Below are 26861 nucleotides of genomic sequence, written 5' to 3' on the forward strand. Positions count from 1 at the left end.
GTTAAACACAGAAACATACAAAGTAGGTTCAGGAGAAGGCCATTCGGCCCTTCGAGCCTGCACCAGTCTTCAATATGATCATGGCTGATCATGCAACTTCAGTACCCCATTCCTGCTTTCTCTCCATACCCCTTGATCCTTTTAGCCGTAAGGGCCACATCTAACTCCCTTTTGAATATATCGAACGAACTGGCCTCAACAACTTTCTGTGGTAGAGAATTCCACAGGTTCACAATTCTCTGAATGAAGAAGTTTCTCCACATCTCGGTCCTAAATGTTAGTTAGCCAATCCTCTATCCATGCTAATATATTACCCCCAGCCACGTGAGCTCTTATCATGTACAGCAACGGTCTATGTGGCACCTTATCGAATGCCTTCTGGAAATCCAAATACACCACATCCACTGGTCCCCCCTTATCCACCCTACTCGTTACATCCTCCAAGAACTCCAGCAAATTTGTCAAACATCATTTCCCTTTCATAAAACCATGCTGACTCTGCTTGATTAAATCATGCTTTTCCAAATGTCCAGCTTCCTTAATAATGGACTGCAGCATTTTCCCAACGACAGATGTTAGGCTAACTGGTCTATAGCTTCCTGCTTTCTGTCTCCCTCATTTTTTAAATAGGGGCATTACATTTACAGTTTTCCAATCCGCTGGGACCTTTCCAGACTCCAGGGAATTTTGGTAGATTGTAAGTAATGCATCCACTATCTCTGCAGCCATTTCTTTTAAGATCCTAGGATGCAGGCCATCGGGTCCAGGGGACCTGTCCACCTTTAGTTCCATTATTTTACAGAGTACTTTTTCTGTAGTGATAGTGATCTTTTAAGTCCGCTCCCACACCTATAGCCTCTTGATTATCGATTATAGGGATGTTTTTAGTGCCTTTTACCGTGAAAACCAATACAAAATATTTGTTCAACGTCTCTGCCATTTTCCTGTTCCCTCTTATTATTTCCCCAGTCTCATCCTCTAAGGAGCCAACGTTTACCTTAGCTACGCTCTTCCTTTTTATATAACTGTAGAAGCTCTTGCTATCTGTTTTTATATTTCTTACTAGTTTACTCTCAAAACCCATCTTCTCTCTCTTTATTATTTTTTTGTCGTCCTTTGCTGATTTTTTAAAATTTCCAAATCCTCAGGCCTCCCATCAATGTTGGCAACATTGTATGCCATTGTTTTCAACTTGATACCATCCTTTATTTACTTCCTTAGTTAGCCACGGATGGTTCTCCCTTCTCTTAAAGGCTTTCCTTCTCACTGGAATATACTTTTGTTGCGAGAAATGAAATATCTCCTTAAATGTCTGCCACTGCTCATCAACTGTCTTACACTTTAATCTATTTTCCCAGTCCACTTTAGCCAACTCTGCCTTCATAACCTTTATAATCACCTTTATTTAAGATCAGGACACTGGTTTGAGACCCAACTTTCTCACCCTCAAACTGAATTTGAAATTAAACCATGCTATGATCACTCTTTCCTCGAGGATGAGTTACTATGAGTTTCTCATTACACAGTACCAGATCTAAGATAGCCTGCTCCTTGGCTGGTCACACAACGTACTGTTCAAGGGAATCATTCTCGATACACTTTGAACTCTTCCTCAAGGCTACCCTGACCAATTTGATTTGTTCAATCAATATGAAGATTAAAATCGGCCATAGTTGTTGCTGTACCTTTCTGACAAGCCGCCATTATTTTTTGATTTATACTCTGTCCTACAGTGTAGCTACTGATGGGGGGCCTATAGACTACACCCACAAGTGACTTCACAGAATCTTACAGCCCAGAAGGAGGCTATTCAGCCCATCGTGCCTGTGCCGGCTCTTTGAAAGAGCGATCCAATTAGTCCCACTCCTCCTGCTCTTTTCCCATAGCTCTGCAAGTTTTCCCTCTTCAAACTATTTATCCAGTTCCCTGTTGAAAGTTGTCACTAATCTGCTTCCACTACCTGTTCAGGCAGAACATTCTGGGTTATTATAAACACGCTGCAACATTTCTTACCCCTCATGTCGCTTCTGGTTCTTTTACCAATCACCTTAAATCTTTGTTCTTTGATTAGCGACCCTTCTGCCACTTGAAATACTTCCTCCTTATTTACTCGATCAAATCCCTTCATGATTTTGAATACCTCCATCAAATCTCCCCTTAACCTTATCTGCTCTAAGGGGAACATAGGAACAGGAGTAGGCCATTTAGCCCCTGGAGCCTGTTCCCCCATTCAATGGGATCATGGCTGATCTGTGACCTAACTCCATATAGCAGCCTTTGCCCCATATCCTTTTATATCTTTGGTCAACAAAAAGCTATCAATGTCAAATTGTAAATTAACAACTGACCCGGCATCAATTGCAGAATATGGAAGGGAGTTCCAAACTTCTCCCACCCTCTGTGTGTAGAAGTGTTTCCTAATTTCACTCCTGAAAGGTCTGGCTCGAATTTTTAGACTCTGACCCTCGTCCTAGACTCCCCAACCAGCGGGAACAGTTTCTCTCTGTCTACCCCATCTGTTCCCCTTAATATCCTGAAAACTTTAATCAGATCACCTCTTAACCTACTAAATTCCAGGGAATATAATCCTAATTTGTGTGATCTCCCCTCGTAATTTAACGCTTGGAGTGCGGGTATCATTCTGGTAAACCTACACTGCACTCCCTCCAAGGCCAATATATCCTTCCTAAGGTGTGTTTCCCAGAACTGAACACAGTATTTAAGGTGTGGTCTAACATAAGAAATGACTAAAAAAATGATTAAGAAAGGGAAGATAAACTATGAGAGTAAACTAGCACGAAATATAAAAACAGATAGCAAGAGTTTCTATAGGTATACAAAAAGGAACAGTGTGGCTAAATTAAATGTTGATCCCTTAGAGGACGAGACCAGGGAATCAGTGGAGATGGCAGAAACTCTGAACAAATATTTTGTATCAATCTTTACGGTAGAGGACACGAACAATATTCCGACAGTGGATAGTCAAGGGGCTATAGTGGGGGAGGAACTTAACACAATCACAATCACAATCACTAAGGAGGTGGCACTCAGTAAGACAATGGGACTAAAGGCAGATAAATCCCCTGGACCTGATGGCTTACATCCTCGTGTCTTAAGAGAAGCAGCGGCAGGGATAGTGGATGCACTAATTGTAATTTACCAAAGTTGCCTGGATTCTGGGGAGGTCCCAGCAGATTGGAAAACTGCAAATGTAATGCCCCTATTTAAAAAATGAGGGAGACAGAAAGCAGGAAACTATAGACCAGTTAGCCTAACATCTGTGGTTGGGAAAATGTTGGAGACCATTATTAAAGAAGTAGTAGCAGGACATTTGGAAAAGCATAATTCAGTCAGCAGGGATTTATGAAGGGGAAGTCACGTTTGAAAAATTTGCTGGAATTCTTTGAGGATGTAATGAAGAGGGTGTATAAAGGGGAACCAGTGGATGTGGTTTATTTGGACTTCCAGCAGGCATTTGACAAGGTGCCACCTAAAAGGTTACTGCACAAGATAAAGGTTCACGGGGTTGGGGGTAATATATTAGCCTGGGAAGAGGATTGGCTAACTAGCAGGAAACAGAGAGTCGGGATAAATGGTTCATTCTTAGGTTGACAATCAGTAACTAGTGGAGTGCCGCAGGGATCAGTGCTGGGACCCCAAATATTTACATTCTATATTTACGACTTGGAAGAAAGGACCGTGTGTAATGTAGCCAAGTTTGCTGACAATACACAGATGGGAGGAAAAGCAATGTGTGAGAAGGACACAAAAAATGTGCAAAAGGACATAGACAGGCTGAGTGAATGGGCAAAATTTTGGCAGGTGGAGTATAATGTTGGAAAGTGTGAGGTCATGCACTTTGGCAGAAAAAAAAAATCAAAGAGCAAATTATTATTTAAATGGTGAAAAATTGCAAAGTGCTGCAGTGCAGCGGGACCTCGGGGTACTTGTGCATGAAACACAAAAGGATAGTATGCAGGTTCAGCTAGTGATCAGTTAGGACAATGGAATCTTGGCCTTTATTGCAAAGGGGGTGGAGTATAGAAGCAGCGAAGTCTTGTTACAGTTATACAGGGTATTTGTGAGGCCACACCTGGAATTCTGTGTACAGTTTTGGTTTCCATATTTACAAAAGGATATACTTGCTTTGGAGGCAGTTCAGAGAAGGTTCACTAGGCTGATTCCAGAGATGAGGGGGTTGATTTATGAGGGTAGGTTGAGTAGGTTTGGGTCTCTACTCATTGGAATTCAGAAGAATGAGAGGTGATCTTATTGAAACGTATACAAATATGAGGGGGCTTGACAAGGTGGATGCAGAGAGGATGTTTCCACTGATGGGGGAGACCATAACTAGGGGGCATAATCTTAGAATAAGGGCCGCCCATTTAAAACTGAAATGAGGAGGGTTGTAAATCTGTCGAATTCGCTGCCTCAGTGAACTGTTGAAGCTGGGACATTGAATAAATTTGTGACAGAGATAGACAGTTTCTTAACATATCAGGGAATAACAGGTTATGGGGAGTGGGCAGGGAAGTGGACCCGAGTCCACGATCGGATTAGCCATGATCGGATTAAATGGCGGAGCAGGTTCGAGGGGCCAAATGGCCAACTCCTGCTCCTATTTCTTATGTTCTTATGTTTGACTTAAATAGGACCAGGAGTAGGCCATTTGGCCCCTCGAGCCTGCTCCGCCATTTAATAAGATCTTGGCTGATATAGAGCTTTGTATAGCTGCAGCATAACTTCTACACCCTTTGTATTCTAGCCTTCCAGATATGAAGGCCAGCGTTAGATTAGTCTTTTTGATTATTTTTTGTACCTGTCCATACATTTTAATGATCTATTTACCTGGACTTCCAAGTCTCTTTGTTAATTAAATAAATCTGGAATAAAAAGCTAGTCTCAGTAATGGTGACATGACAACAGATTGTGGTAAAACCCATCTGGCTCACTAATGTCCTTTAGGGAAGGAAAGCTGCCATCCTTAGCCGGTCTGGCCTATACGTGACTCCAGACCCACAGCAATGTGCTGACTCTCACCTGACCTCTGAAATGGCCTCAAGCCACTCAGTCATACCAAACCGCTGCAAAGAAGCAGCGGTTGAAGAAGGCAGCTCACAACCACCTTCTCGAGGGCAATTAGGGATGGGCCTTTGTTGCACAATCATTAATGTGGCTGAACATTCAGAGTACAGATGCGACGTGCAAAATCCGGTTTTCTGGATTTCGGACACGAGGCTGATCTGTGGCAGATTTGTCTGGAAACTGGAAAATGTTCTGAAATCCGACCCCCCCTCCGTCCTCGGCCCGACCGACACCCCCGATCTCCGTCGGCCCCAACGACCGCCCCCTCCCCCCACCTATCTACCTTCCGCGGCCCAGGCAAAGACGATCCGAATTGCTCAGAATGCGGAATGGCCTTAGCCACGAGGTTTCCGGATTTCGGACGTCACACCTGTAGTGTGCCAGTGGGAGATAGCCAGCTTTGGTTCTCTTCACTTCCAGACTTGGTGCTTTGTGTGTTTTTGTTGCTATCTTATTTCCTTGTGCTGCTATTTGTGCCGTGTGTTGGCCCCGTTGTGTTTGTGTAGCAGCAAGAGAATGTGCAGCAAGAAATGTGAGAGAGCGAGAGCAGCTGAAAGGATGGTGATTGATGAAGGGCAGTGTGAGTGTGTGGAGCTGTGGCGGCAGCAAAAGCCTACTGCACCTGGTATTCCCAGGCAGTCTCCCATCCAAGTACTAACCAGGCCTGACTCTGCTTAGCTTCCGAGATCAGACGAGATCGGGCGCTTTCAGACTAGTATGGCCGTAGGCATTTGCTGCTCAACTTTCTCTTTCCTTAAAGGCACACAGTCCTGATTGGCTCTTGTGCTCACTTCTATGTCCCCGCCCACAGACCACAACCTTTCACTCCCTTATCATTCAAAAACATGCCTCTCTCCACCTTAACTTTGTTCAATCACCCAGCCTCCACAGCTCTCTGGGACAGAGAATTACACACATTTACAACACTCACACAACAAATTCCTCCTCATCTCACTTTTAAATGGTCCACCCCTTATTCTCAAACTATGCCCTCTACTTAGACATTCCCCCATCAGGGGAAACATCCTCTCTGCATCCACCTCGTTCAGGCCCTCACTATCTTATATGTTCAAAGAAGTTCACCTCCCGTTCTTCGAAATTCCAATGAGCACAGGCCCAACCTGCTCAATCTTTCTTCATAAGTCAACCCCCTCATCTCGGCAATCAACCCTGTGAACCTTCTCTCAACTGCCTCCAGTGCAAGTATATCCTTCCTTAAATAAGGAGAACAAAACTGTACGCAGTACTCCAGATGTGGCCTCACCAATATCCTGTACAGTTGTAGCAGGACTTCCCTGCTTTTATACTCCATCCCCCTTGCAATAAAGGCCAACATTCCATTTGCCTTCCTGATTCCTGCTGTATCTGCAGAATAACTTTTTGTGTTTCATGTACAAGGACCCCCAGGTCCCTCTGTACTGCAGCATTATTGTAATCTCTCTCTATTTAAATAATGATTTGCTTTTTTATTTTTCCAGCCAAAGTGGATAACCTCACACTTTCCCACTTTATACTCCAACTGCCATATGTTTGCCCACTCACTTAGCCTATCTATATCCCTTTGCAGATTGTTTGTGTCTTCCTCACAATTTGCTTTCCCACCCATCTTTGTATCATCAGCAATTACACTCGGTCCCTTCATTCAAGTCATTAATATAGATCATAAATATTGATGATGAGACCCCAGCACTGATCCCTGTGACACCCCACTAGTTACAGTTTGCCAAACGGTAAATGACCCATTTATCCTGACTCTCTGTTTTCTGTTAAACATAGAAACATACAAAGTAGGTTCAGGAGTAGGCCATTCGGCCCTTCGAGCCTGCACCACTCTTCAATATGATCATGGCTGATCATGCAACTTCAGTACCACATTCCTGCTTTCTCTCCATACCCCTTGATCCTTTTAGCCGTAAGGGCCACATCTAACTCCCTTTTGAATATATCGAACGAACTGGCCTCAACAACTTTCTGTGGTAGAGAATTCCACAGGTTCACAATTCTCTGAATGAAGAAGTTTCTCCTCATCTCGGTCCTAAATGTTAGTTAGCCAATCCTCTATCCATGCTAATATATTACCCCCAGCCACGTGAGCTCTTATCATGTACAGCAACGGTCTATGTGGCACCTTATCGAATGCCTTCTGGAAATCCAAATACACCACATCCACTGGTCCCCCCTTATCCACCCTACTCGTTACATCCTCCAAGAACTCCAGCAAATTTGTCAAACATCATTTCCCTTTCATAAAACCATGTTGACTCTGCTTGATTAAATCATGCTTTTCCAAATGTCCAGCCACTGCTTCCTTAATAATGGACTGCAGCATTTTCCCAACGACAGATGTTAGGCTAACTGGTCTATAGCTTCCTGCTTTCTGTCTCCCTCAGTTTTTAAATAGGGGCGTTACATTTGCAGTTTTCCAATCCGCTGGGAACTTTCCAGACTCCAGGGAATTTTGGTCGATTGTAAGTAATGCATCCACTATCTCTGCAGCCATTTCTTTTAAGATCCTAGGATGCAGGCCATCGGGTCCAGGGGACCTGTCCACCTTTAGTTCCATTATTTTACAGAGTACTTTTTCTTTAGTGATAGTGATCTTTTAAGTCCGCTCCCACCCCTATAGCCTCTTGATTATCGATTATAGGGATGTTTTTAGTGCCTTTTAACGTGAAGACCAATACAAAATATTTGTTCAAAGTCTCTGCCATTTTCCTGTTCCCTCTTATTATTACCCCAGTCTCATCCTCTAAGGAGCCAATGTTTACCTTAGCTACCCTCTTCCTTTTTATATAGCTGTAGAAGCTCTTGCTATCTGTTTTTATATTTCTTACTAGTTTACTCTCATAACCCATCTTCTCTCTCTTTATTTTTTTTTTGTCGTCCTCTGCTGATTTTTAAAAATTTCCCAATCCTCAGGCCTCCCATTAATGTTGGCAACATTGTCTGCCATTGTTTTCAACTTGATACCATCCTTTATTTACTTCCTTAGTTAGCCACGGATGGTTCTCCCTTCTCTTAAAGGCTTTCCTTCTCACTGGAATATACTTTTGTTGCGAGAAATGAAATATCTCCTTAAATGACTGCCACTGCTCATCAACTGTCTTACACTTTAATCTATTTTCCCAGTCCACTTTAGCCAACTCTGCCTTCATAACCTTTATAATCACCTTTATTTAAGATCAGGACACTGGTTTGAGACCCAACTTTCTCACCCTCAAACTGAATTTGAAATTCAACCATGCTATGATCACTCTTTGCTGGTGGATTCTTTACTAGGAGGTCATTTATTAATCTTGTCTCATTACACAGTACCAGATCTAAGATAGCCTGCTCCCTGGCTGGTCCCACAACGTACTGTTCAAGGAAACCATCCTCGATACACTTTGAACTCATCCTCAAGGCTACCTTGACCAATTTGATTTGTTGAATCAATATGAAGATTAAAATCGCCCATAGTTGTTGCCGTACCTTTCTTACAAGCCGTCACTTTTTTTTGATTTATACTCTGTCCTACAGTGTAGCTACTGATGGGGGGCCTATAGACTACGCCCACAAGTGACTTCACAGAATCTTACAGCACAGAAGGAGGCCATTCAGCCCATCGTGCCTGTGCCGGCTCTTTGAAAGAGCGATCCAATTAGTCCCACTCCTCCTGCTCTTTTCCCATAGCTCTAAAGTTTTCCCTCTTCAAACTATTTATCCAGTTCCCTGTTGAAAGTTGTCATTAATCTGCTTCCACTACCTGTTCAGGCAGAGCATTCTCGGCTATTATAAACACGCTGCAACATTTCTTCCCCCTCATGTCGCTTCTGGTTCTTTTGCCAATCACCTTAAATCTTTGTTCTTTGATTAGCGACCCTTCTGCCACTTGAAATACTTCCTCCTTATTTACTCGATCAAATCCCTTCATGATTTTGAATACCTCCATCAAATCTCCCCTTAACCTTATCTGCTCTAAGGGGAACATAGGAACAGGAGTAGGCCATTTAGCCCCTGGAGCCTGTTCCCCCATTCAATGGGATCATGGCTGATCTGTGACCTAACTCCATATACCTGCCTTTGCCCCATATCCTTTTATATCTTTGGTTAACAAAAAGCTATCAATGTCAAATTGTAAATTAACAACTGACCCGGCATCAATTGCAGATTATGCAAGGGAGTTCCAAACTTCTCCCACCCTCTGTGTGTAGAAGTGTTTCCTAATTTCACTCCTGAAAGGTCTGGCTCGAATGTTTAGACTCTGACCCTCGTCCTAGACTCCCCAACCAGCAGGAACAGTTTCTCTCTGTCTACCCCATCTGTTCCCCTTAATATCCTGAAAACTTTAATCAGATCACCTCTTAACCTACTAAATTCCAGGGAATATAATCCTAATTTGTGTAATCTCTCCTCATAATTTAACGCTTGGAGTGCGGGTATCATTCTGGTAAACCTACACTGCACTCCCTCCAAGGCCAATATATCCTTCCTAAGGTGTGTTTCCCAGAACTGAACACAGTATTCCAGATGTGGTCTAACATAAGAAATGACTAAAAAAAATGATTAAGAAAGGGAAGATAAACTATGAGAGTAAACTAGCACGAAATATAAAAACAGATAGCAAGAGTTTCTATAGGTATACAAAAAGGAACAGCGTGGCTAAAGTAAATGTTGATCCCTTAGAGGACGAGACCAGGGAATCAGTGGAGATGGCAGAAACTCTGAACAAATATTTTGTATCAATCTTTACGGTAGAGGACACGAACAATATTCCGACAGTGGATAGTCAAGGGGCTATAGTGGGGGAGGAACTTAACACAATCACAATCACAATCACTAAGGAGGTGGCACTCAGTAAGACAATGGGACTAAAGGCAGCTAAATCCCCTGGACCTGATGGCTTACATCCTCGTGTCTTAAGAGAAGCAGCGGCAGGGATAGTGGATGCACTAATTGTAATTTACCAAAGTTGCCTGGATTCTGGGGAGGTCCCAGCAGATTGGAAAACTGCAAATGTAATGCCCCTATTTCAAAAATGAGGGAGACAGAAAGCAGGAAACTATAGACCAGTTAGCCTAACATCTGTGGTTGGGAAAATGTTGGAGACCATTATTAAAGAAGTAGTAGCAGGACATTTGGAAAAGCATAATTCAGTCAGCAGGGATTTATGAAGGGGAAGTCATGTTTGACAAATTTGCTGGAATTCTTTGAGGATGTAACGAAGAGGGTGGATAAAAGGGAACCAGTGGATGTGGTTTATTTGGACTTCCAGCAGGCATTTGACAAGGTGCCACATAAAAGGTTTCTGCACAAGATAAAGGTTCACGGGGTTGGCGGTAATATATGAGCATGGATAGAGGATTGGCTAACTAGCAGAAAACAGAGAGTCGAGATATATGGTTCATTCTTGGGTTGGCAATCAGTAACTAGTGGAGTGCCACAGGGATCAGTGCTGGGACCCCAACTATTTACAATCTATATTAATGACTTGGAAGAAAGGACCGAGTGTAATGTAGCCAAGTTTGCTGACAATACACAGATGGGAAGAAAAGCAATGTGTGAGAAGGACACAAAAAATCTGCAAAAGGACATAGACAAGCTGAGTGAGTGGGCAAAATTTTGGCAGATGGAGTATAATGTTGGCAAGTGTGAGGTCATGCACTTTGGCAGAAAAAAATCAAAGAGCAAGTTATTATTTAAATGGTGAAAAATTGCAAAGTGCTGCAGTACAGCGGGACCTGGGGACACTTGTGCATGAAACACAAAAGGATAGTATGCAGGTTCAGCAAGTGATCAGTTAGGCCAATGGAATCTTGGCCTTTATTGCAAAGGGGGTGGAGTATAAAAGCAGCGAAGTCTTGTTACAGTAATACAGGGTATTGGTGAGGCCACACCTGGAGTACTGCATATGGTTTTGTTTTCCTTTTTTACAAAAGGATATACTTGCTTTGGAGGCAGTTCAGAGAAGATTCACAAGGCTGATTCCGGAGATGAGGGGGTTGATTTATGTGGGTAGGTTGAGTAGGTTTGGGCCTCTACTCATTGGAATTCAGAAGAATGAGAGGTAATCTTATTGAAACGTATACAAATATGAGGGGGCTTCACAAGGTGGATGCAGAGAGGATGTTTCCACTGATGGGGGAGACTATAACTAGGGGGCATAATCTTAGAATAAGGGTCGCCCATTTAAAACTGAAATGAGGAGGGCTGTAAATCTGTCGAATTCGCTGCCTCAGTGAACTGATGAAGCTGGGACTGTGAATAAATTTATGCCAGAGATAGACAGTTTCTTAACTAATAAGGGAATAAGGGGTTATGGGGAGCGGGCATGGAAGTGGACCCAAGTCCACGATCGGATCAGCCATAACCCATAATCGTATTAAATGGCGGAGCAGGCTTGAGGGGCCAAATGCCTAGTCCTGCTACTATTTCTTATGTTCTTATGTTCTACTTAAATAGGAGCAGGAATAAACCATTTGGCCCCTCGAGCCTGCTCCGCCATTTAATAAGATCTTTGTTGATACAGAGCTTTGTATAGCTGCAGCATGACTTCGACACGCTTTGTATTCTAGCCTTCCAGATATAAAGGCCAGCATTAGATTAATCTTCTTGATTATTGTTTGTAGCTGTCCATACATTTTAATGATCTATGCACCTGGACTTCCAAGTCTCTTTAATTAAATAAATCTGGAAAAAAAGCTAGTCTCAGTAATGGTGACATGACAACGGATTGTGGTAAAACCCCATCTGGCTCACTAATGTCCTTTAGGGAAGGAAAGCTGTCGTCCTTACCCGGTCTGGCCTATACGTGACTCCAGACCCACAGCAATGTGCTGACTCTCACCTGGCCTCTGAAATGGCCTCAAGCCACTCAGTCATACCAAACCGCTGCAAAGAAGCAGCGGTTGAAGAAGGCAGCTCACAACCACCTTCTCGAGGGCAATTAGGGATGGGCCTTTGTTGCACAATCATTAATGTGGCTGAACATTCAGAGTACAGATGCGACGTGAAAAATCCGGTTTTCTGGATTTCGGACACTCGGCTGATCTGTGGCGGATTTGTCTGGAAACTGGAAAATGTTCTGAAATCCGACCCCCCCTCCGTCCTCGGCCCGACCGACACCCCCGATCTCCGTCGGCCCCAACGACCGCACCCTCCCCCCACCTATCTACCTTCCGCGGCCCAGGCAAAGACGATCCGAATTGCTCAGAATGCGGAACGGATTTGGCCACGAGGTTTCCGGATTTCGGACGTCACACCTGTAGTGTGCCAGTGGGAGATAGCCAGCTTTGGTTCTCTTCACTTCCAGACTTGGTGCTTTGTGTGTTTTTGTTGCTATCTTATTTCCTTGTGCTGCTATTTGTGCCGTGTGTTGGCCCCGTTGTGTTTGTGTAGCAGCAAGAGAATGTGCAGCAAGAAATGTGAGAGAGCGAGAGCAGCTGAAAGGATGGTGATTGATGAAGGGCAGTGTGAGTGTGTGGAGCTGTGGCGGCAGCAAAAGCCTACTGCACCTGGTATTCCCAGGCAGTCTCCCATCCAAGTACTAACCAGGCCTGACTCTGCTTAGCTTCCGAGATCAGACGAGATTGGGCGCTTTCAGACTAGTATGGCCGTAGGCATTTGCTGCTCAACTTTCTCTTTCCTTAAAGGCACACAGTCCTGATTGGCTCTTGTGCTCACTTCTATGTCCCCGCCCACAGACCACAACCTTTCACTCCCTTATCGCTCAAAAACATGCCTCTCTCCACCTTCACTTTATTCAATCACCCAGCCTCCACAGCTCTCTGGGACAGAGAATTACACACATTTACAACACTCACACAACAAATTCCTCCTCATCTCACTTTTAAATGGCCTACCCCTTATTCTCAAACTATGCCCTCTACTTAGACATTCCCCCATCAGGGGAAACATCCTCTCTGCATCCACCTCGTTCAGGCCCCTCACTATCTTATATGTTCAAAGAAGTTCACCTCCCGTTCTTCGAAATTCCAATGAGCACAGGCCCAACCTGCTCAATCTTTCTTCATAAGTCAACCCCCTCATCTCGGCAATCAACCCAGTGAACCTTCTCTCAACTGCCTCCAGTGCAAGTATATCCTTCCTTAAATAAGGAGAACAAAACTGTACGCAGTACTCCAGATGTGGCCTCACCAATATCCTGTACAGTTGTAGCAGGACTTCCCTGCTTTTATACTCCATCCCCCTTACAATAAAGGCCAACATTCCATTTGCCTTCCTGATTACTTGCTGTACCTGCATAATAACCTTTTGTGTTTCATGCACAAGGACCCCCAGGTCCCTCTGTACTGCAGCATTATGTAATCTTCTCTATTTAAATAATACTTTGCTTTTTTATTTTTCCTGCCAAAGTGGATAACCTCACAATTTCCCACATTATACTCCAACTGCCATATCTTTGCCCACTCACTTAGCCTATCTATATCCCTTTGCAGATTGTTTGTGTCCTCCTCACAATTTGCTTTCCCACCCAGCTTTGTATCATCAGCAATCTTGGCTATATTACACTCAGTCCCTTCATCCAAGTCATTAATATAGATCGTAAATAGTTGAGGTCCCTGCACCAATCTCTGTGACACCCCACTAGTTACCGTTTGCCAAACGGTAAATGACCCATTTATCCCAACTCTCTGTTTTCTGTTAAACACAGAAACATACAAAGTAGGTTCAGGAGAAGGCCATTCGGCCCTTCGAGCCTGCACCACTCTTCAATATGATCATGGCTGATCATGCAACTTCAGTACCCCATTCCTGCTTTCTCTCCATACCCCTTGATCCTTTTAGCCGTAAGGGCCACATCTAACTCCCTTTTGAATATATCGAACGAACTGGCCTCAACAACTTTCTGTGGTAGAGAATTCCACAGGTTCACAATTCTCTGAATGAAGAAGTTTCTCCTCATCTCGGTCCTAAATGTTAGTTAGCCAATCCTCTATCCATGCTAATATATTACCCCCAGCCACGTGAGCTCTTATCATGTACAGCAACGGTCTATGTGGCACTTTATCGAATGCCTTCTGGAAATCCAAATACACCACATCCACTGGTCCCCCCTTATCCACCCTACTCGTTACATCCTCCAAGAACTCCAGCAAATTTGTCAAACATCATTTCCCTTTCATAAAACCATGCTGACTCTGCTTGATTAAATCATGCTTTTCCAAATGTCCAGCTTCCTTAATAATGGACTGCAGCATTTTCCCAACGACAGATGTTAGGCTAACTGGTCTATAGCTTCCTGCTTTCTGTCTCCCTCATTTTTTAAATAGGGGCATTACATTTACAGTTTTCCAATCCGCTGGGACCTTTCCAGACTCCAGGGAATTTTGGTAGATTGTAAGTAATGCATCCACTATCTCTGCAGCCATTTCTTTTAAGATCCTAGGATGCAGGCCATCGGGTCCAGGGGACCTGTCCACCTTTAGTTCCATTATTTTACAGAGTACGTTTTCTGTAGTGATAGTGATCTTTTAAGTCCGCTCCCACACCTATAGCCTCTTGATTATCGATTATAGGGGTATTTTTAGTGCCTTTTACCGTGAAAACCAATACAAAATATTTGTTCAACGTCTCTGCCATTTTCCTGTTCCCTCTTATTATTTCCCCAGTCTCATCCTCTAAGGAGCCAACGTTTGTTTACCTTAGCTACCCTCTTCCTTTTTATATAAAACTGTAGAAGCTCTTGCTATCTGTTTTTATATTTCTTACTAGTTTACTCTCAAAACCCATCTTCTCTCTCTTTATTATTTTTTTGTCGTCCTTTGCTGATTTTTTAAAATTTCCAAATCCTCAGGCCTCCCATTAATGTTGGCAACATTGTCTGCCATTGTTTTCAACTTGATACCATCCTTTATTTACTTCCTTAGTTAGCCACGGATGGTTCTCCCTTCTCTTAAAGGCTTTCCTTCTCACTGGAATATACTTTTGTTGCGAGAAATGAAATATCTCCTTAAATGTCTGCCACTGCTCATCAACTGTCTTACACTTTAATCTATTTTCCCAGTCCACTTTAGCCAACTCTGCCTTCATACCTTTATAATCACCTTTATTTAAGATCAGGACACTGGTTTGAGACCCAACTTTCTCACCCTCAAACTGAATTTGAAATTAAACCATGCTATGATCACTCTTTCCTCAAGGATGAGTTACTATGAGTTTCTCATTACACAGTACCAGATCTAAGATAGCCTGCTCCCTGGCTGGTCACACAACGTACTGTTCAAGGGAATCATCCTCGATACACTTTGAACTCTTCCTCAAGGCTACCCTGACCAATTTGATTTGTTCAATCAATATGAAGATTAAAATCGCCCATAGTTGTTGCTGTACCTTTCTTACAAGCCGCCATTATTTTTTGATTTATACTCTGTCCTACAGTGTAGCTACTGATGGGGGGCCTATAGACTACGCCCACAAGTGACTTCACAGAATCTTACAGCACAGAAGGAGGCCATTCAGCCCATCGTGCCTGTGCCGGCTCTTTGAAAGAGCGATCCAATTAGTCCCACTCCTCCTGCTCTTTTCCCATAGCTCTAAAGTTTTCCCTCTTCAAACTATTTATCCAGTTCCCTGTTGAAAGTTGTCACTAATCTGCTTCCACTACCTGTTCAAGCAGAGCATTCTGGGTTATTATAAACACGCTGCAACATTTCTTACCCCTCATGTCGCTTCTGGTTCTTTTACCAATCACCTTAAATCTTTGTTCTTTGATTAGCGACCCTTCTGCCACTTGAAATACTTTCTCCTTATTTACTCGATCAAATCCCTTCATGATTTTGAATACCTCTATCAAATCTCCCCTTAACCTTATCTGCTCTAAGGGGAGCAGAGGAACAGGAGTAGGCCACTTAGCCCCTGGAGCCTGTTCCCCCATTCAATGGGATCATGGCTGATCTGTGACCTAACTCCATATACCTGCCTTTGCCCCATATCCTTTTATATCTTTGGTCAACAAAAAGCTATCAATGTCAAATTGTAAATTAACAACTGACCCGGCATCAATTGCAGAATATGGAAGGGAGTTCCAAACTTCTCTCACCCTCTGTGTGTAGAAGTGTTTCCTAATTTCACTCCTGAAAGGTCTGACTCTAATGTTTAGACTCTGACCCTCGTCCTAGACTCCCCAACCAGCGGGAACAGTTTCTCTCTGTCCACCCCATCTGTTCCCCTTAATATCCTGAAAACTTTAATCAGATCACCTCTTAACCTACTAAATTCCAGGGAATACAAACCTAATTTGTGTAATCTCCCCTCGTAATTTAACCCTTGGAGTGCGGGTATCATTCTGGTAAACCTACACTGCACTCCCTCCAAGGCCAATATATCCTTCCTAAGGTGTGCTTCCCAGAACTGAACACAGTATTTAAGGTGTGGTCTAACATAAGAAAAGACTAAAAAAATGATTAAGAAAGGGAAGTTAGACTATGAGAGTAAACTAGCACGAAATATAAAAACAGATAGCAAGAGTTTCTATAGGTATACAAAAAGGAAAAGAGTGGCTAAAGTAAATGTTGGTCCCTTAGAGGACGAGACCGCGGAATTAGTAATGGGGAACATGGAGATGGCAGAATATTTTGTATCAATCCTTACGGTAGAGGACACGAACAATATTCCGACAGTGGATAGTCATGGGGCTATAGGGGGGGGGGGGGGGAGGAACTTAACACAATCATAATCACGAAGGAGGTGGTATTTAGTAAGATAATGGGACTAAAGGCAGATAAATCCCCTGGACCTGATGGCTTGCATTCTAGGGTCTTCAGAGAAGTAGCGGCAGGGATAGTGGATGCATTGGTTGTAATTTACCAAAATTCGCTGGATTCTGGGGAGGTCCCAGCAGATTGGAAAACTACAAATGTAATGCCTCGATTTAAAAAAGGAGGCAAACCAAAAGCAGGAAACTATAGACTAGTTAGCCTAACATCTGTGGTTGGGAAAATGTTGGAGACCATTATTAAAGAAGCAGTAGCAGGACATCTGGAAAAGCATAATTCAGTCAGCATGGATTTATGAAGGGGAAGTCATGTTTGAAAATTTGCTGGAATTCTTTGAGGATGTAACGAAGAGGGTGGATAAAGGGGAACCAGTGGATGTGGTGTATTTGGACTTCCAGAAGGCATTTGACAAGGTGCCACATAAAAGGTTACTGCACAAGATAAAGGGGTTGGGTGTAATATATTACCATGGATAGAGGATTGGCTAACTAGCAGAAAACAGAGAGTCGGGATAAATGGTTCCTTCTCGGGTTGGCAATCAGTAACTAGTGGACTGCGGCAGGGATCAGTGCTGGGACCCCAACTATTTACAACCTATATTAATGACTGAGAAGAAAGGACCGTGTGTAACGTAGCCAAGTTTGCTGACAATACACAAATGGGACGAAATGCAATGTGTGAGAAGGACATAAAAAATCTGCAAAAGGACAAAGACAAGCTGAATGAGTGGGCAAAATTTTGGCAGGTGGAGTATAATGTTGGGAAGTGTGAGGTCATGCACTTTGGCAGAAAAAAAAATCAATGAGCAAGTTATTATTTAAATGGTGAAAAATTGCAAAGTGCTCCAGTACAGCGGGACCTGGGGGTAATTGTGCATGAAACACAAAGGATAGTATGCAGGTACAGCAAATGATCAGGAAGGCCAGTGGAATCTTGGCCTTTATTGCAAAGGGGGTGGAGTATAGAAGCAGCGAAGTCTTGTTACAGTAATACAGGGTATTGGTGAGGCCACACCTGGAGTACTGCATATAGTTTTGGTTTCCTTTTTTACAAAAGGATATACTTGCTTTGGAGGCAGTTCAGAGAAGGTTCACTAGGCTGATTCCGGAGATGAGGGGGTTGATTTATGAGGGTAGGTTGAGTAGGTTTGGGCCTCTACTCATTGGAATTCAGAAGAATGAGAGGTGATCTTATTAAAACGTAAAACATTATGAGGGGGCTTGACAAGGTGGATGCAGAGAGGATGTTTCCACTGATGGGGGAGACTATAACTAGGGGGCATAATCTTAGAATAAGGGCTGCCCATTTAAAACAGAAATGAGGAGGATTGTAAATCTGTCGAATTCGCTGCCTCAGTGAACTGATGAAGCTGGGACATTGAATAAATTTATGACAGAGATAGACAGTTTCTTAACCGTTAAGGGAATAAGGGGTTATGGGGAGCGGGCAGGGAAGTGGACCCGAGTCCATGATCGTATTAAATGGCGGAGCAGGCTCGAGGGGCCAAATGGCCTACTCCTGCTCCTATTTCTTATGTTCTTATGTTCTACTTAAATAGGAGCAGGAGTAGGCCATTTGGCACCTCGAGCCTGCTCCGCCATTTAATAAGATCATGGCTGATACAGGGCTTTGTATAGTTGCAGCATAACTTCTACACCCTTTGTATTCTAGCACTCCAGATATAAAGGCCAGCGTTAGATTAGTCTTTTTGATTATTTTTTGTACCTGTCCATACATTTTAATGATCTAAGTCCCTGGACTTCCAAGTCTCTTTGTTAATTAAATAAATCTGGAATAAAAAGCTAGTCTCAGTAATGGTGACATGACAATGGATTGTGGTAAAACCCCATCTGGCTCACTAATGTCCTTTAGGGAAGGAAAGCTGTCGTCCTTACCCGGTCTGGTCTATACGTGACTCCAGACCCACAGCAATGTGCTGACTCTCACCTGGCCTCTGAAATGGCCTCAAGCCACTCAGTCATACCAAACCGCTGCAAAGAAGCAGCGGTTGAAGAAGGCAGCTCACAACCACCTTCTCGAGGGCAATTAGGGATGGGCCTTTGTTGCACAATCATTAATGTGCTGAACATTCAGAGTACAGATGCGACGTGCAAAATCCGGTTTTCTGGAATTCGGACACCAGGCTGATCTGTGGCGGATTTGTCTGGAAACTGGAAAATGTTCTGAAATCCGACCCCCCTTCCGTCCTCGGCCCGACCGACACCCCCGATCTCCGTCGGCCCCAACGACCGCTCCCTCCCCCCACCTATCTACCTTCCGCGGCCCAGGCAAAGACGATCCGAATTGCTCAGAATGCGGAACGGATTTGGCCACGAGGTTTCCGGATTTCGGACGTCACACCTGTAGTGTGCCAGTGGGAGATAGCCAGCTTTGGTTCTCTTCACTTCCAGACTTGGTGCTTTGTGTGTTTTTGTTGCTATCTTATTTCCTTGTGCTGCTATTTGTGCCGTGTGTTGGCCCCGTTGTGTTTGTGTAGCAGCAAGAGAATGTGCAGCAAGAAATGTGAGAGAGCGAGAGCAGCTGAAAGGATGGTGATTGATGAAGGGCAGTGTGAGTGTGTGGAGCTGTGGCGGCAGCAAAAGCCTACTGCACCTGGTATTCCCAGGCAGTCTCCCATCCAAGTACTAACCAGGCCTGACTCTGCTTAGCTTCCGAGATCAGACGAGATCGGGCGCTTTCAGACTAGTGTGGCCGTAGGCATTTACTACTCAACTTTCTCTTTCCTTAAAGGCACACAGTCCTGATTGGCTCTTGTGCTCACTTCTATGTCCCCGCCCACAGACCACAACCTTTCACTCCCTTATCGCTCAAAAACATGCCTCTCTCCACCTTCACTTTATTCAATCACCCAGCCTCCACAGCTCTCTGGGACAGAGAATTACACACATTTACAACACTCACACAACAAATTCCTCCTCATCTCACTTTTAAATGGCCCACCCCTTATTCTCAAACTGTGCCCTCTACTTAGACATTCCCCCATCAGGGGAAACATCCTCTCTGCATCCACCTCGTTCAGGCCCTCACTATCTTATATGTTTCAAGAACTTCACCTCTCGTTCTTCGAAACTCCAATGAGCACAGGCCCAACCTGCTCAACCTTTCTTCATTAGTCAACCCCCTCATCTCGGCAATCAACCCAGTGAACCTTCTCTCAACTGCCTCCAGTGCAAGTATATCCTTCCTTAAATAAGGAGAACAAAACTGTATGCAGTACTCCAGATGTGGCCTCACCAATACCCTGTCCAGTTGTAGCAGGACTTCCCTGCTTTTATACTCCTTCCCCCTTGCAATAAAGGCGTTGCAACATACCATTTGCCTTCCTGATTACTTGCTGTACCTGCATAATAACCTTTTGTGTTTCATGCACAAGGACCCCCAGGTCCCTCTGTACTGCAGCATTATGTAATCTTCTCTATTTAAATAATACTTTGCTTTTTTATTTTTCCTGCCAAAGTGGATAACCTCACAATTTCCCACATTATACTCCAACTGCCATATCTTTGCCCACTCACTTAGCCTATCTATATCCCTTTGCAGATTGTTTGTGTCCTCCTCACAATTTGCTTTCCCACCCAGCTTTGTATCATCAGCAATCTTGGCTATATTACACTCAGTCCCTTCATCCAAGTCATTAATATAGATCGTAAATAGTTGAGGTCCCTGCACCAATCTCTGTGACACCCCACTAGTTACCGTTTGCCAAACGGTAAATGACCCATTTATCCCAACTCTCTGTTTTCTGTTAAACACAGAAACATACAAAGTAGGTTCAGGAGAAGGCCATTCGGCCCTTCGAGCCTGCACCACTCTTCAATATGATCATGGCTGATCATGCAACTTCAGTACCCCATTCCTGCTTTCTCTCCATACCCCTTGATCCTTTTAGCCGTAAGGGCCACATCTAACTCCCTTTTGAATATATCGAACGAACTGGCCTCAACAACTTTCTGTGGTAGAGAATTCCACAGGTTCACAATTCTCTGAATGAAGAAGTTTCTCCTCATCTCGGTCCTAAATGTTAGTTAGCCAATCCTCTATCCATGCTAATATATTACCCCCAGCCACGTGAGCTCTTATCATGTACAGCAACGGTCTATGTGGCACTTTATCGAATGCCTTCTGGAAATCCAAATACACCACATCCACTGGTCCCCCCTTATCCACCCTACTCGTTACATCCTCCAAGAACTCCAGCAAATTTGTCAAACATCATTTCCCTTTCATAAAACCATGCTGACTCTGCTTGATTAAATCATGCTTTTCCAAATGTCCAGCTTCCTTAATAATGGACTGCAGCATTTTCCCAACGACAGATGTTAGGCTAACTGGTCTATAGCTTCCTACTTTCTGTCTCCCTCATTTTTTAAATAGGGGCATTACATTTACAGTTTTCCAATCCGCTGGGACCTTTCCAGACTCCAGGGAATTTTGGTAGATTGTAAGTAATGCATCCACTATCTCTGCAGCCATTTCTTTTAAGATCCTAGGATGCAGGCCATCGGGTCCAGGGGACCTGTCCACCTTTAGTTCCATTATTTTACAGGGTACTTTTTCTGTAGTGATAATGATCTTTTAAGTCCGCTCCCACACCTATAGCCTCTTGATTATCGATTATAGGGGTATTTTTAGTGCCTTTTACCGTGAAAACCAATACAAAATATTTGTTCAACGTCTCTGCCATTTTCCTGTTCCCTCTTATTATTTCCCCAGTCTCATCCTCTAAGGAGCCAACGTTTACCTTAGCTACCCTCTTCCTTTTTATATAAAACTGTAGAAGCTCTTGCTATCTGTTTTTATATTTCTTACTAGTTTACTCTCAAAACCCATCTTCTCTCTCTTTATTATTTTTTTGTCATCCTTTGCTGATTTTTTAAAATTTCCAAATCCTCAGGCCTCCCATCAATGTTGGCAACATTGTCTGCCATTGTTTTCAACTTGATACTATCCTTTATTTACTTCCTTAGTTAGCCACGGATGGTTCTCCCTTCTCTTAAAGGCTTTCCTTCTCACTGGAATATACTTTTGTTGCGAGAAATGAAATATCTCCTTAAATGTCTGCCACTGCTCATCAACTGTCTTACACTTTAATCTATTTTCCCAGTCCACTTTAGCCAACTCTGCCTTCATAACCTTTATAATCACCTTTATTTAAGATCAGGACACTGGTTTGAGACCCAACTTTCTCACCCTCAAACTGAATTTGAAATTAAACCATGCTATGATCACTCTTTCCTCGAGGATGAGTTACTATGAGTTTCTCATTACACAGTACCAGATCTAAGATAGCCTGCTCCCTGGCTGGTCACACAACGTACTGTTCAAGGGAATCATCCTCGATACACTTTGAACTCTTCCTCAAGGCTACCCTGACCAATTTGATTTGTTCAATCAATATGAAGATTAAAATCGCCCATAGTTGTTGCTGTACCTTTCTGACAAGCCGCCATTATTTTTTGATTTATACTCTGTCCTAGTGTAGCTACTGATGGGGGGCCTATAGACTACACCCACAAGTGACTTCACAGAATCTTACAGCCCAGAAGGAGGCCATTCAGCCCATCGTGCCTGTGCCGGCTCTTTGAAAGAGTGATCCAATTAGTCCCACTCCTCCTGCTCTTTTCCCATAGCTCTGCAAGTTTTCCCTCTTCAAACTATTTATCCAGTTCCCTGTTGAAAGTTGTCACTAATCTGCTTCCACTACCTGTTCAGGCAGAGCATTCTGGGTTATTATAAACATGCTGCAACATTTCTTACCCCTCATGTCGCTTCTGGTTCTTTTACCAATCACCTTAAATCTTTGTTCTTTGATTAGCGACCCTTCTGCCACTTGAAATACTTCCTCCTTATTTACTCGATCAAATCCCTTCATGATTTTGAATACCTCCATCAAATCTCCCCTTAACCTTATCTGCTCTAAGGGGAACATAGGAACAGGAGTAGGCCATTTAGCCCCTGGAGCCTGTTCCCCCATTCAATGGGATCATGGCTGATCTGTGACCTAACTCCATATACCTGCCTTTGCCCCATATCCTTTATATCTTTGGTTAACAAAAAGCTATCAATGTCAAATTGTAAATTAACAACTGACCCGGCATCAATTGCAGATTATGGAAGGGAGTTCCAAACTTCTCCCACTCTCTGTGTGTAGAAGTGTTTCCGAATTTCACTCCTGAAAGGTCTGGCTCGAATGTTTAGACTCTGACCCTCGTCCTAGACTCCCCAACCAGCGGGAACAGTTTCTCTCTGTCTACCCCATCTGTTCCCCTTAATATCCTGAAAACTTTAATCAGATCACCTCTTAACCTACTAAATTCCAGGGAATATAATCCTAATTTGTGTGATCTCCCCTCGTAATTTAACGCTTGGAGTGCCGGTATCATTCTGGTAAACCTACACTGCACTCCCTCCAAGGCCAATATATCCTTCCTAAGGTGTGTTTCCCAGAACTGAACACAGTATTCCAGGTGTGTTCTAACATAAGAAATGACTAAAAAAATGATTAAGAAAGGGAAGATAAACTATGAGAGTAAACTAGCACGAAATATAAAAACAGATAGCAAGAGTTTCTATAGGTATACAAAAAGGAACAGCGTGGCTCAAGTAAATGTTGATCCCTTAGAGGACGAGACCAGGGAATCAGTGGAGATGGCAGAAACTCTGAACAAATATTTTGTATCAATCTTTACGGTAGAGGACACGAACAATATTCCGACAGTGGATAGTCAAGGGGCTATAGTGGGGGAGGAACTTAACACAATCACAATCACAATCACTAAGGAGGTGGCACTCAGTAAGACAATGGGACTAAAGGCAGATAAATCCCCTGGACCTGATGGCTTACATCCTCGTGTCTTAAGAGAAGCAGCGGCAGGGATAGTGGATGCACTAATTGTAATTTACCAAAGTTGCCTGGATTCTGGGGAGGTCCCAGCAGATTGGAAAACTGCAAATGTAATGCCCCTATTTAAAAAATGAGGGAGACAGAAAGCAGGAAACTATAGACCAGTTAGCCTAACATCTGTGATTGGGAAAATGTTGGAGACCATTATTAAAGAAGTAGTAGCAGGACATTTGGAAAAGCATAATTCAGTCAGCAGGGATTTATGAAGGGGAAGTCACGTTTGAAAAATTTGCTGGAATTCTTTGAGGATGTAATGAAGAGGGTGTATAAAGGGGAACCAGTGGATGTGGTTTATTTGGACTTCCAGCAGGCATTTGACAAGGTGCCACCTAAAAGGTTACTGCACAAGATTAAGGTTCACGGGGTTGGGGGTAATATATTAGCATGGGAAGAGGATTGGCTAACTAGCAGGAAACAGAGAGTCAGGATAAATGGTTCATTCTTGGGTTGACAATCAGTAACTAGTGGAGTGCCGCAGGGATCAGTGCTGGGACCCCAAATATTTACATTCTATATTTACGACTTGGAAGAAAGGACCGTGTGTAATGTAGCCAAGTTTGCTGACAATACACAGATGGGAGGAAAAGCAATGTGTGAGAAGGACATAAAAAATGTGCAAAAGGACATAGACAGGCTGAGTGAATGGGCAAAATTTTGGCAGGTGGAGTATAATGTTGGAAAGTGTGAGGTCATGCACTTTGGCAGAAAAAAAAAATCAAAGAGCAAATTATTATTTAAATGGTGAAAAATTGCAAAGTGCTGCAGTGCAGCGGGACCTCGGGGTACTTGTGCATGAAACACAAAAGGATAGTATGCAGGTTCAGCAAGTGATCAGTTAGGACAATGGAATCTTGGCCTTTATTGCAAAGGGGGTGGAGTATAGAAGCAGCGAAGTCTTGTTACAGTTATACAGGGTATTTGTGAGGCCACACCTGGAATTCTGTGTACAGTTTTGGTTTCCATATTTACAAAAGGATATACTTGCTTTGGAGGCAGTTCAGAGAAGGTTCACTAGGCTGATTCCGGAGATGAGGGGGTTGATTTATGAGGGTAGGTTGAGTAGGTTTGGGTCTCTACTCATTGGAATTCAGAAGAATGAGAGGTGATCTTATTGAAACGTATACAAATATGAGGGGGCTTGACAAGGTGGATGCAGAGAGGATGTTTCCACTGATGGGGGAGACTATAACTAGGGGGCATAATCTTAGAATAAGGGCCGCCCATTTAAAACTGAAATGAGGAGGGTTGTAAATCTGTCGAATTCGCTGCCTCAGCGAACTGTTGAAGCTGGGACATTGAATAAATTTGTGACAGAGATAGACAGTTTCTTAACATATCAGGGAATAACAGGTTATGGGGAGTGGGCAGGGAAGTGGACCCGAGTCCACGATCGGATTAGCCATGATCGGATTAAATGGCGGAGCAGGCTCGAGGGGCCAAATGGCCAACTCCTGCTCCTATTTCTTATGTTCTTATGTTTGACTTAAATAGGAGCAGGAGTAGGCCATTTGGCCCCTGGAGCCTGCTCCGCCATTTAATAAGATCTTGGCTGATATAGAGCTTTGTATAGCTGCAGCATAACTTCTACACCCTTTGTATTCTAGCCTTCCAGATATGAAGGCCAGCATTAGATTAGTCTTTTTGATTATTGTTTGTAGCTGTCCATACATTTTAATGATCTATGCACCTGGACTTCCAAGTCTCTTTAATTAAATAAATCTGGAAAAAAAGCTAGTCTCAATAATGGTGACATGACAACGGATTGTGGTAAAACCCCATCTGGCTCACTAATGTCCTTTAGGGAAGGAAAGCTGCCGTCCTTACCCGGTCTGGTCTATACGTGACTCCAGACCCACAGCAATGTGCTGACTCTCACCTGGCCTCTGAAATGGCCTCAAGCCACTCAGTCATACCAAACCGCTGCAAAGAAGCAGCGGTTGAAGAAGGCAGCTCACAACCACCTTCTCGAGGGCAATTAGGGATGGGCCTTTGTTGCACAATCATTAATGTGGCTGAACATTCAGAGTACAGATGCGACGTGCAAAATCCGGTTTTCTGGATTTCGGACACCAGGCTGATCTGTGGCGGATTTGTCTGGAAACTGGAAAATGTTCTGAAATCCGACCCCCCTTCCGTCCTCGGCCCGACCGACACCCCCGATCTCCGTCGGCCCCAACGACCGCACCCTCCCCCCACCTATCTACCTTCCGCGGCCCAGGCAAAGACGATCCGAATTGCTCAGAATGCGGAACGGCCTTGGCCACGAGGTTTCCGGATTTCGGACGTCACACCTGTAGTGTGCCAGTGGGAGATAGCCAGCTTTGGTTCTCTTCACTTCCAGACTTGGTGCTTTGTGTGTTTTTGTTGCTATCTTATTTCCTTGTGCTGCTATTTGTGCCGTGTGTTGGCCCCGTTGTGTTTGTGTAGCAGCAAGAGAATGTGCAGCAAGAAATGTGAGAGAGCGAGAGCAGCTGAAAGGATGGTGATTGATGAAGGGCAGTGTGAGTGTGTGGAGCTGTGGCGGCAGCAAAAGCCTACTGCACCTGGTATTCCCAGGCAGTCTCCCATCCAAGTACTAACCAGGCCTGACTCTGCTTAGCTTCCGAGATCAGACGAGATCGGGCGCTTTCAGACTAGTATGGCTGTAGGCATTTGCTGTTCAACTTTCTCTTTCCTTAAAGGCACACAGTCCTGATTGGCTCTTGTGCTCACTTCTATGTCCCCGCCCACAGACCACAACCTTTCACTCCCTTATCGCTCAAAAACATGCCTCTCTCCACCTTCACTTTATTCAATCACCCAGCCTCCACAGCTCTCTGGGACAGAGAATTACACACATTTACAACACTCACACAACAAATTCCTCCTCATCTCACTTTTAAATGGCCTACCCCTTATTCTCAAACTATGCCCTCTACTTAGACATTCCCCCATCAGGGGAAACATCCTCTCTGCATCCACCTCGTTCAGGCCCTCACTATCTTATATGTTTCAAGAATTTCACCTCTCGTTCTTCGAAACTCCAATGAGCACAGGCCCAACCTGCTCAACCTTTCTTCATTAGTCAACCCCCTCATCTCGGCAATCAACCCAGTGAACCTTCTCTCAACTGCCTCCAGTGCAAGTATATCCTT

At 43.7% G+C, this 26861-nt stretch overlaps 1 protein-coding gene and 4 non-coding genes across 8 annotated transcripts in view; all 5 read right to left on the minus strand.

Annotated features, from left to right (window-relative positions):
* Positions 1-26861, minus strand: part of caps2 (calcyphosine 2) — a 191183-nt gene that overhangs the window by 106216 nt on the left and 58106 nt on the right. The gene's annotated exons all lie outside the window — the stretch shown is intronic.
* On the minus strand, positions 5696-5814 carry LOC139225938 (5S ribosomal RNA). The gene has a single exon (XR_011587184.1). It is a non-coding gene; the product is annotated as a 5S ribosomal RNA (ribosomal RNA).
* On the minus strand, positions 12567-12685 carry LOC139226108 (5S ribosomal RNA). Its single transcript, XR_011587218.1, has one exon. It is a non-coding gene; the product is annotated as a 5S ribosomal RNA (ribosomal RNA).
* Positions 19404-19522, minus strand: LOC139226060 (5S ribosomal RNA). The gene has a single exon (XR_011587203.1). It is a non-coding gene; the product is annotated as a 5S ribosomal RNA (ribosomal RNA).
* LOC139225998 (5S ribosomal RNA) lies at positions 26259-26377 on the minus strand. The gene has a single exon (XR_011587193.1). It is a non-coding gene; the product is annotated as a 5S ribosomal RNA (ribosomal RNA).

Source organism: Pristiophorus japonicus, chromosome 15 (genome assembly GCF_044704955.1).
Source record: "Pristiophorus japonicus isolate sPriJap1 chromosome 15, sPriJap1.hap1, whole genome shotgun sequence".
Classification (NCBI taxonomy): Eukaryota; Metazoa; Chordata; class Chondrichthyes; family Pristiophoridae; genus Pristiophorus; species Pristiophorus japonicus.